The sequence below is a fragment of the Equus caballus genome, chromosome 24 (assembly GCF_041296265.1).
Source record: "Equus caballus isolate H_3958 breed thoroughbred chromosome 24, TB-T2T, whole genome shotgun sequence".
NCBI classification, from domain to species: Eukaryota; Metazoa; Chordata; class Mammalia; order Perissodactyla; family Equidae; genus Equus; species Equus caballus.
This window is the reverse complement of record NC_091707.1, coordinates 49,512,073-49,522,391: the sequence shown is the minus strand read 5'-3', so window position 1 is coordinate 49,522,391 and position 10,319 is coordinate 49,512,073. Positions and strand designations below refer to the sequence as shown.

Sequence of the window (10,319 nt, the reverse complement as noted above, 5' to 3'; positions counted from 1 at the left end):
GAGAAAGGTGCTAGCTGATTCTGGTGTGATCTCGATTGAAAGATTTCCAGCCAGCCCCTCAGCGGGCCTGGGTGACGGGGGCTTCTGGGGGGAGCTCCCGTGCCCAGCTTGAGTCTTCCGACTCTGCAGCCCGGAGCTAGAACCCCCTGCCACCCAGGGACAAGGGGAGGGTCCTTGTTCTCCCGGTGCCCAGATCAGGGCTGGGCAAGGCTTCGAGGGGCAGGGGCAGCAGCTGGGGGAGGTTCAGATCGTATCAACCAGCCCCGCCCCACCTCACCCCCTCCCCAGGCTGCTGGCACAGATGGCGGAGCCCGGCATTCGCTGAGCCCTGGGCAGGAACTGGGTCAGGGGCCTAGAATCCCGCGTCCAGACCTGTATGGAGCCAAGCCTTGCTGATGGGTCTCGCTGCCGCAGGAAAAGGACAGGGAGGTGGACCGAGAGGGGTGTGGGAGGGGGCTAGTTGTGCTGGGGCCGGACCACGGCAGGGCCAGGAGGTGAGAGAAGGGCCCTCCACTTGGGAGGCTGAGGTAAAGGTGACCCATAGGCCTGGAGACTCAATAGCTTGGGACCCAAAGAAATAAAATGGAAACTTGGCATTTGTTGATGCTTTTCTTAGCTGGTGCTCGTGGCACCGCCTCAGACTGTGGGCCTTTGGGCCTGTGTGGAATTTGTGCTTCCCCTGGAAAACAGAATATTTTCTGCCAAAGAAACAGGAAAGCAATCCCCTCCCCGACTTTTGTCCACCCTCTCTTCCTCTCACTCTCTCCTCCTGTTTCTAGTGGCTTCCTCAATGTACACCAACAGATAAATAAACTACCAAGACTTGCCGTGAGGGGCCCAGACCACTTGGGAGAGATTCACCCAGATTCAGGTCAGCAAGGGCTCTCACCTCCATGTGAGATGGAGCCTCAGTCTCCCCCTCTGTGCAAGGGGCACACCGTGTCCATGTGGGGGTGTGGTGCAGCAGGAGCGGGGCCAGCTCTAGACAGGTTCAAATCCCCGGTCATCACCTCCTACCTGGATGACCTTGGGCCAGTCACCCTTTCTCAGGACCTCAACTTCCCCTCCATACAACAGGGAGACGAGCCCATGTTGTGGGGTTGACGGAGGACTGCAGCCCCGAGCAGATCCCCTGGGGAACGCCCAGCAACCCTGTCCAACCTCAGAAGCCTAAGGTCCTGGCGCCTGAGGGAAGCCAGGAGCTTGTCACCAGCATCAAAGGATCCGGGATTAGCAGAGCTGGGAGCAGCTTTTCGGGATCTTTAGAGTCCGAACAAAAGGCTCAACCCCCAGCAGCTGCGAGGCCCTGGACACCAGCAGCCAGAAGCCTGTCAGCACTGCCTCTTTCAAGGGCCCCCCAGGGCTCTGACCTGGGCCCCTCCTGGGGCACCAAGCAAGGGGGTCTAGATCCCACGCCCCCTGCTCCCCAAGGCCAGCTCACCCCTTAGCCCGAGCAGAAACTTCCAGAGTAACTAACCCCTGGCCGCCACCCTAAATATTCAGCATCAGAGGGTCTGATGAGAAGAGGAACAGGCAGGCCTGTTCCCAGCCCCCTCTGCCACTTACAATGTGGGCCTCAGTCTCTCCATCTGCACGATGGGGAGAATCCTACTGCCTCTCCCACCAGTGTTGAGAGGGTCAAAAGGCACGGCACCTGAAAGCAGCCAGGAAGCAGGACAGGGACCCACAAGCTCCAGGTATTTTTATGGCTCAGGTTTTAAAGCCATAGGACCCAAGAAGCGGGGAGAACGTTTCAATGGTTCTCAGCCACGAGCCCTCCAGCTGGAATTGTGTCCTCAAATTTCCTAGGACCTGTCTGGATCCCAGGGGAATGGCTGATCAGAAAGATAAGCTTCAATATCAACTTATGGGGCATTGCAAGGAATTGGGTTGAGGACGGTGGAGGCCAAGGAACCGCCCGGGTCAATTCCCTACTTCCTCACATGACCCCAGGCTAGCCCAAGTAGCCATGACCTCAGGCCAAGGGGCATGTGACGTTTGGGAGAACCTGAAACTTTTGAAATAAACAAGTAGAGAGCATATTATCTACATACATATACACACATGTAATAGAGACACACATAGACATATATATAGTTTTTTTGAATATACATATATCGCCCTGAGTTTAACTTGGGCTTTTACTCAAAGCTTACAAAACAGGTGGAGACCGCTGTTGGTTACATGGGATGAGGACTAGGCGTGAAGTCAGAAGATGCAGCCTCCAGTCTCTTCCATGTTGGGTTCTTCCCCATGTGCCTCAGTTTCCTCAGCTGTAGAATGGGAATAACAATACCCTTATCACAGATTTATCACGTGGCTCAAAGTAACAAGGCATGTGAGAGCATAAATTACCTGCAAGGGGGGCGTGGTGGTGGCGGTTCTCCGAGAACCTGTCGTAGTGACCTGAGGTGACAGATGGGCCTGACCTGTGGTGCTCCACCTAAGGGCTGAATTGAATGGTCCACACTCCATGGTCACACCTAAAAAACACACGTAGACCCTCACTGAGACACTTACATGACACTTGCTATGTGCCCGCCTCTGTTCCATGAATGGAGTCCTTGCTGGGCATCCACGGTCGTCATCTGTCGTTCATGTGGTCCACACATATTCAAAGCCGGGGTTAGGAGAAGTGCAGTGGGACGGGCCATGTGTCCTTCCAGCGTTCCCAGGACAGCAGGTCGTGTGAACAGGAAGGGAGGAGGGGGCCGGAGGGGCCCTGGGAATGGGGGATTGGGGATGAGGGGGCAGAGCGCATCCTGCACCAGGCTGGGCTGGGGGAGGGCGTGGAGGTCTCCTTCCTCCCCAAGCTCTGGCCCCATGACTGACCCATGGGCCCAATCAGCGGGACTCTGCAGGGTCCCCCGGGCAGCCCGGGACCACCAGGGGGTCTGATGGCCACAGCCTTACCTCTTGACCACAGCTGTCCAGAGAAGGCCAGCTCACTGTCATTCTCACGCTTGCTCTTTTTAAATGGAGGAGAGTGTGGGAGGAGCCACATCCCTCAGACTGGGCTCCCTGGAAACCGCCAACTGGGGACGAGTTCCAGGTGCACAGTGTCCCAGCAGGGTGGGTCAGAGCAGAGAACAGCGGCATTTTGGGAGCCGTAGAATAATGTGAGCAGGCTTTCGTGGGTCACTGGCTGTGTGCCGGGCGCCCTGCTCCCCATTTATATACATTACCACATTTAATCTAACACCTCCACAGGCTCGATACTATTATTATCTCCATTTTACAGATGGGTAAAGTGAGGCACCGAGGGTGGCAGTGACCTGCTCCCCATCACATGGCCTGTAGGTGGCAGAGCCAGGGTTGAACTCAGGCAGTCGGAGACCAGCAGCTCCACCATCTACCACGCAATTATCTTCTCAGTAAGAGCTATGCTTCCAAGGTTTGACCCTATCATTCATTCGCCTGTCCAGGCAGCACTTATTAAACACCTACTGTGTACCTGGCCTTGGGTTGTGTCCTGGGGTTGCGACACGAATGACACAGTCCTGCTCTTCAGAAGTTTCCGGATTCTCCAGGGACACAGGCCCATAGCAGGCAGTCAGAGCAACAGAACGGTGAGGGGTGCACTTGGAGGCAGCTCAAATGCCGTGGCCGTCAGATCCAGAAGGCTTCCTGGTGGAGGAGATCTAGGAACTGTGTCTGGATGGAGGACTAGCCAGGTGATGGCACAGGGAAGGGAAGGCAGATCAGTGGCAATGTGGGCTCCATCTACAACAGCCTGAGGACAGGAGGTGGCTTGTCCAGGGTCGCACTCCCCACTCCCGACTGAGCCTCTGGCTGAAGGGAGCTTGGGGTGCTAGAGGACGGCCGCCAGCCCTTCCTCTTGCCCTCCACCTTCCCAGCCCTGCCCCCACCCCCAGATTTCCTGATAAGACAGTCAGGGAGCCACTCCTCCCACTGCAGCCCCCAGACAGCCACAGAGACGCCCCCCCAGCTCCTAGGCAGCCCCTGGATGTTGGTGAGCCTGGATTGTGGGGAGGGGAAAGAAGTGGGGGGAGGGGGCGGGAAGGACCACTTTCCAAATGCTGTTGTTCAATCCTCGCCACAGCCCTGCGAGGACCCGGGTTTCTGCGCCCACTTCACAGATGTAGAAACTGAGGCCCAAGTTAGAAGAACACTGGCTGTGGATGGAGCAGGCACCGTGCTGAGTGCTTTGCATGTGTTAGCTCAAGGAACCCTGCCACAGCAGCTAGCCCCGCTTTACTGACGCCACCTGGAAGAGGAGGCCGCTGCCCTGGGGCCAATATTTGGGGCGCTGCAAAGGAGGCAAAAAAGAGCCCTGGAGGCCCCAGGGGGTCCGGTCTCCCCAGTTCCAAGCTGGCCTTGGCTTGGTCACCCTCGCACACTGCTCCCTCTGCAGGCCCCTGGCTTGACCGAGAAGGCCCACGCACTCCCGCCTGCCCTGGGAAAGGGCTATTTTTTATCCCAATCAGCCTCCCAGAGGCTCCCTGGAGACAGCTGGCCTGTCTCCAGGACTCAGGCCTAGAAGCTGGCCCAGCCCCCAGCCAAAGGCCTCAGAAATCAAGCTGGGCAGCAGCACCGTGAGGGGAAACTGACGTGAAAGAGGGGCAGGGCATCAGCCTGGATCTCTCCCCCCAGCCCCCCCACGCCCCCACCATGAAACAGGTACTTTTATTAGGTCAATTTTAGGTAGAGAAATAGAGATTCTAGGAGTTTTCCTAGCTAATAACTGGCAAAGCTGTGAGTTGAACCTGGTCAAGCTGACCCCCCCGGCTGCTTCATAACTGCCCCCTCATGCTAAGGCTGAGCCGCCCCACCAGCCCCCAGGGATGTGCCCCCAGTGTCCCTGGGAGGCGTCCCAACCTGTAATTGCACAGGTCTGGGAATGGAGGGCTCCCCTCCTGAAGCAGCCTGGACCACGCACTTGCTAATGGCCAGGCCCAGCACGGAGCCCTCTGGGTTCTACCACCAAGCCCTTAAGAATGGTATTCACTAGCATCTCCATTTTGCACGTGAAGGTTCTAAAGACGGGTGACTCACCCGGGGACCCTCAGAGGTTGTGGATCTCAGCGGGAAAAGCAAGAGACATCACTGCCCACAGTGGAGGGCGGGAGTTCGCCGTCTCAGAGGCAGAGACCCTCTCCCTCACGGTCCCTTCAAAGTCAGCCCTCACCTCACTCATCCGTGTGTGCCTTCGTCTGCGTGGGCCGAGGGCCTGGTGTGGTGCTCGCTGCACAGGCTGGACCAGGACGGCAAGGTCGCCCCTGTCTGCTCAGAACCCATGTGTGTGGAGCGAACCCTCCTCTTGCCCTGACTGTCTCATCTGTGAAATGGGAGCAATCACGTGGTGGCATCAAGTCCTTTTGGAAGGAGCAGGAGTGCTGAAGAATTAATAAGTTAATTCAACAAAAAATGTTCTTGCCTTCTGGGGGCTGTTGTCACGGCAACGCCATGAAATAAGCGACAAATGGAAAAGTCTGCGGACGTGGTCTACCCAAGGGGGAGGGCTGGTGAGTCTGAGTTAGCTGCAGGAGGTTGGCGGTTCCAGGGGACGTCACCTGGCTGCCCTCGCGTCCCATAGGTGCCTGGGCTGGGAAGAGGCACGGTAGCCGGGAGCTGTCCACACGCCTCCGATCAGCCCACGCCAGGCCGCAGGGCCGACAGCCACCTTGGGTGAGGGGCTGGAAGGATCCCGGTCAATGCTTGCTCTACCCCTCACAAGCTGCCCGTGCATGCCCCAGCCCATGTGTTGCTCCTACAACATGGCGAGGAGGGTTGTCAAGCTCCCATTTTCACTGATAAAGGAACCAAGGCCCAGGAAGGGGAAGTGGCTTGACCAAGGTCACACAGCTAGTAAGTTTCAGAAGTGAAACTAGATCCTAGGATTCCTGACATCCAGATCTGAGATCCTTCCACTCCCGTCCAGGTCCCTATTCCCCCATGACCAACACTAAGCTCTTTACATATGGTGGACCTGTTAAGGTGGGCATAGGGGACCCCCAGGACAGACAGTTTGAAGTTCAATAGCACAGGGCTAAACCAAACATCTCACTGAGTTGTAGAGCTTTAGAACTAGAAGAGCCCTTGGAAAACTTGTGGCCAAAACCCACCTTTTGCAATGGGAAAACTAAGCCCAGAGAGGGACAGGGACTTGGCTGAGGTCACAAAGCACTCCAGCATCAGCATGGAGACTCTAAGCCAGGCCTCTGACTCTGAGTCCAGTGCTCGTCCCCCTTCTCCCCTGTCCTGGAGCAGATGCCCTCAGATGGGGGCACCTTGATGCTGGGCCAGGCACTGGGCATCCACCCTTCCGGTCAGTGTAGCACCCTATGCACTGAGCCCTGCCTTATGCCAGCTGGGGGATAGAGCCAGACCCTGGCCCTGGAGAAGCTGAGGGTGTCCTTCCTCACTGGGCAGAGCCCCCTCCCCACCCCCCTGAAGGCCGACCTGGGCCCACCAGACCTGCAGGGACCTCAGCCACAGGGAAGCAGGGACGGGGCAGGAAGCCAGACCTGAACAGCTGGGGTGGGACCACCCAGCTTCATGGTGCCCCCTGTCAGGATGGCAGGGCCCTTGTCCATCCTCCCATTTAATGGATGGAAAAACCCAGGGCCCAAGAAGGAAGAGAGGTGCCTGAGGCTGAGCTGGGACGTGAACTCATCTCTTGATCCCCAGTCTTGGGCTCTGTTCATAATAAACCAAAGTGACATTGGTGATGCTACTGCTGCAAAATAATAATAATAACAACACCCCAAACATCAGGCACAAATGATTTTGGTGTGGAACACAGGGCAGCCGCCCGAATACGGATCTGGAGCAGTGGCTCTCAGCCCTGGCTGCATGCTCATATTGTCAGGGAAGCCCTGGACACGGCCGTGCCTGGGCCTCAGCCCTGGTGGCTTCGAGTTCGTGGTCTGGGTGGGACCAGGGCCTTGGTCTGTTTTCGGGACTCTCAGCCAGGCCTGAGAACCATGCGTTATGACAGTTTTGACTGCATGTAATAGTCACTGTTATATACGTTATGTGTTAACTAACACTGGCTTAAACCATAAGGATCTTCTGTCTTTACCTAACAAGCAGGCCCGGGTGGGCAGACTCAGCATGGGTTTAGCAGCTCTAGAATATAACGAAGGACCCAGAAGACCTATCATTAACTCTGTCAAACTCATTGTATCAACACTGTCCCCCTCATGGTTACAAGATGGCTGCCACTGCTCCAAGCATCAAGTCCTCTAAGTACAAAGCAGGAGTTGGGTGAGGAGTCATTTCCTTCACAGCTTTCCCTTGTATTAGGAAAAGGAGAGTCCTTCCTAGGAGACCCCAGCAGAATTTCCTTTATGTCTCTTTGGACAAAACTGAGCTACATGTCCACTCTTAAACTGGTCACTGGCCAAGGGGACAGCAAGATTGTCCCACTTGGCTTGGAACAATCATGCTTCATCCATGGGAGAGGGCACGCTGTTGCTGAGCAAAGCCAGGGTCTGCTGGCAGAGAAGATGGGAGAAATGGCTGTTGGGCGGGCCGTCAAGAGGGTTTGCCACACCCTACCATTCTGGAGACATTGGGCACCAGCGCGGTTAACTTTCACTGGGCCTTCTCTTTGCATAAGGCACTAGCCTTGGGGAAGAGGATCTGGGGTCATGTCCACACATGAACTACTGACCACAGCCCAGAGGGAGAAGTTCTAGTGTCGGAACACTTCTCAGAAGAATCTGGGCAAGCTTCCTGGAAGAGGAAGCACTCGCTCTGGGCCTTGAGGGATGAGAAGGAGTTCTAAGAGTGTAGAACAGAGGGGGATGTGTTAGGCACAGCCCAAGCAAGGGCAATGGAGTGGGAACCACAGGTGGCTTGGGGGTGTCCTTGCCTTACCTGGAAGGTCAGGTCTGGTGTGCGAAGGAAGAGGGTGACCAGAGGGTGAGGACTAGATTTCGAAGGACTCAAAGGCCAGGGCAAGGGGCGCAGGCTTTGTTCTCTTAGGCAGAGAAGGGACTTGGTGAGGTCTGGGGTGCGGGGCACCAGAGCTGACAGTGGGTGGGTGGGCTGAGGCCAGGCAGGAAAAATCAAGGCCTGAGTCAGGCAGAATCGGTGGAGAGGAGCCAGTGGAGGGAGAGCATCAGGAAGGACTGGCAGAGCAAAGAACCGTCATGGTCCCCAAATGCCCTCGCACAGCCCATCTGCCGTCTTCAGGGTCTGCAGCCTCCTCTCAGGTTTGGAAGAGCCCAGATTTGTTTAATAATAACAACTCTCGTTTGCTAGAGCTTTATAGGGCAATAGTTGTTACTCTCAGGACTGAAACAGGAATTGGACAAAGGAATATCTATCAATGGCTGTGTCTGGTGCCACCCCTTGTCCCCTCCCCCCCACGGCTGTCCCACCTCTACTTGCAATTTATGACTGGTCATTCTCTAAAGTGGTGGCTCCCCACCACCTGGGGGCCCCTTCAGAGAGGGTAGGTCCCGACTTAATTGGTCGGAGATGGGGCCCAAACACCGATACTTTTTATAACTGATTTTATATATATATATATATTTTTTTTTTTTGAGGAAAATTAACCCTGAGCTAACATCTGCTGCCAATCCTCCTCTTTTTGCTGAGGAAAACTGGCCCTGAGCTAACATCCGTGCCCATCTTCCTCTACTTTATATGTGGGACGCCTGCCACAGCATGGCTTGCCAAGTGGTGCCATGTCCACAACCCGGGATCCGAAGTGGCGAACCCTGGGACGCCGAGAAGTGGAACATGCGCACTTAACCACTGTGCCACCAGGCCGGCCCCAAGACCCGACTTCATCTATTTTTAAGTAGCTATGTTATCGCAGTAGAAGTTGCTCACAGAGAGTGCACCAGTCAGACTCGAGCAGCTCCAGGGATGCTCACAAAGGAAATGAACCAACCAGCCACGTGACCACTGAGATCGAGAAACACAGCATGACTGGCTCCCCGGAAGTCTCTCTCGTGTGTGTCCTCCCAAAGGGAACCGCCATTCGGACTTCCAGCACCACAGTTTAGTTTTGCCTGTTCTTGAGCTTTATGTAAATTGAATCGTGTATATACATTCTTCACTATCCAACTTGCTCGCTGTGGTTTGTGACGCTCATCCTGTTGTGTGTAGTGGCCACGTGTCGATTTCACTGGTGCGTGCTAGTCATCCGGAGAACACACCACGTGCAGTAATCCATTCAAATGTTGATAGACACTGGGGAGTGTCCGTTTGGGTTTATTATGAGTGGCGCTGTTATGAATATTCTTGGACTGTCTTTTGGTGAACACACGTACGCAATTCTCTTGGGCATAGAGCTAAGAGTGGGATGTTTGGGTCACAGGATGTGGGTATGGTTAGCTTTAGCAAATGCCATCAATTTTCCAAAGTGGTTTTACCATTTCACCCGCCCACCAATGGTGTTGAGCGTTCCACTTGCTCACATCCTCCCCAGTGCTTGGTGTTTCCCGTCCTTTTTCACTTGAGCCACTCTGGTGAGTGTATAGTGGTATTGCATTGGGGTCTTAATTTGAGTTTCTCCCAAACACTTGTGCAGTGCAGCACCCTTGCGTTTGGTTGTTGGCCATTTGGATGTCCTCTTTGTGAAGTAATCTTTTGGGTATCAGTAAACTACAGCCACAAGAATGTGGCATAACAAAGCATCCCAAATCAGCATTTATTCTCCACCAACAGTCACCGGCCAGAGCAAGTCACACGGCCAAGACCAATCTCAGTGAGTGAGTGGGGGGCACTCTGCCTCCAAGGGGAATGGGGTGAATGTTTGCCGAACAAACCAAATTATAGCACTGGCATTTTGGATATTTTTAAAAAGACCTCATGTGATTCTAACGTCCAGCCAGGGCTAAGAGCCATTGACCTACAGTCACACCGCGTGTCAGCTTAGTTGACGGAATGAAAATCAGGCTTAGTTGATTTCCTGAAAGCAGTTGACTCAACCAAAGTCCATTTCTCCTCGAGGCATTTTTTTTTTTTTTTTAAGAAGAGAGTCCCTGGAATTAACATGGCAAGTTAACTGATTTTAACTGTGTCATGTGATCTGAAGGAGTGGGCCGGCGCCTGATCCATCTCTAGCGTTCTCAGCTCTGGAACAGTGCAGAGAAATGGGGAAGAGCCCGGACAGGGTGTTGGTGGACAATCGGAATGAAGGCGTATAAGCTCTGTTGTGTAAGCTCCATGGAGGCAGGGATCATTGTTGGATCACAGCGCTTAGAAGAGTGCCTGACATACAGTCGGTGCTCAATAAATAATCTCTCACTTAATGATGCATGCATACTTGTATAGATAGGCTGTCCAGAAAGGAAAAATGAATGGTGGATGGTTTGTTGGAAAGATAGATGTATAGA

General features: G+C 54.6%; 1 protein-coding gene and 1 long non-coding RNA gene across 4 annotated transcripts in view; one reads left to right on the top strand and one right to left on the bottom strand.

Moving 5' to 3' along the window:
* Window positions 1-10,319, top strand: part of ASB2 (ankyrin repeat and SOCS box containing 2) — a 44,150-nt gene that overhangs the window by 2,485 nt on the left and 31,346 nt on the right. The window contains exon 2 of one of the 3 annotated variants that reach the window (XM_070249710.1): window positions 8,520-8,978. The exons of 1 other annotated variant lie outside the window; for it this stretch is intronic. The gene's annotated coding sequence lies outside the window, so the exon portion shown is untranslated. Of the gene's footprint in view, window positions 1-8,519; window positions 9,110-10,319 lie in introns of all 3 variants that reach the window. One more of the 3 variants, XM_070249709.1, reaches the window with a different exon arrangement.
* LOC138920620 (uncharacterized) lies at window positions 2,085-2,974 on the bottom strand. The gene is made up of 3 exons (XR_011432086.1): window positions 2,914-2,974; window positions 2,356-2,483; window positions 2,085-2,273 (listed from the first exon to the last, which is right to left on the bottom strand). It is a non-coding gene; the product is annotated as an uncharacterized lncRNA (long non-coding RNA).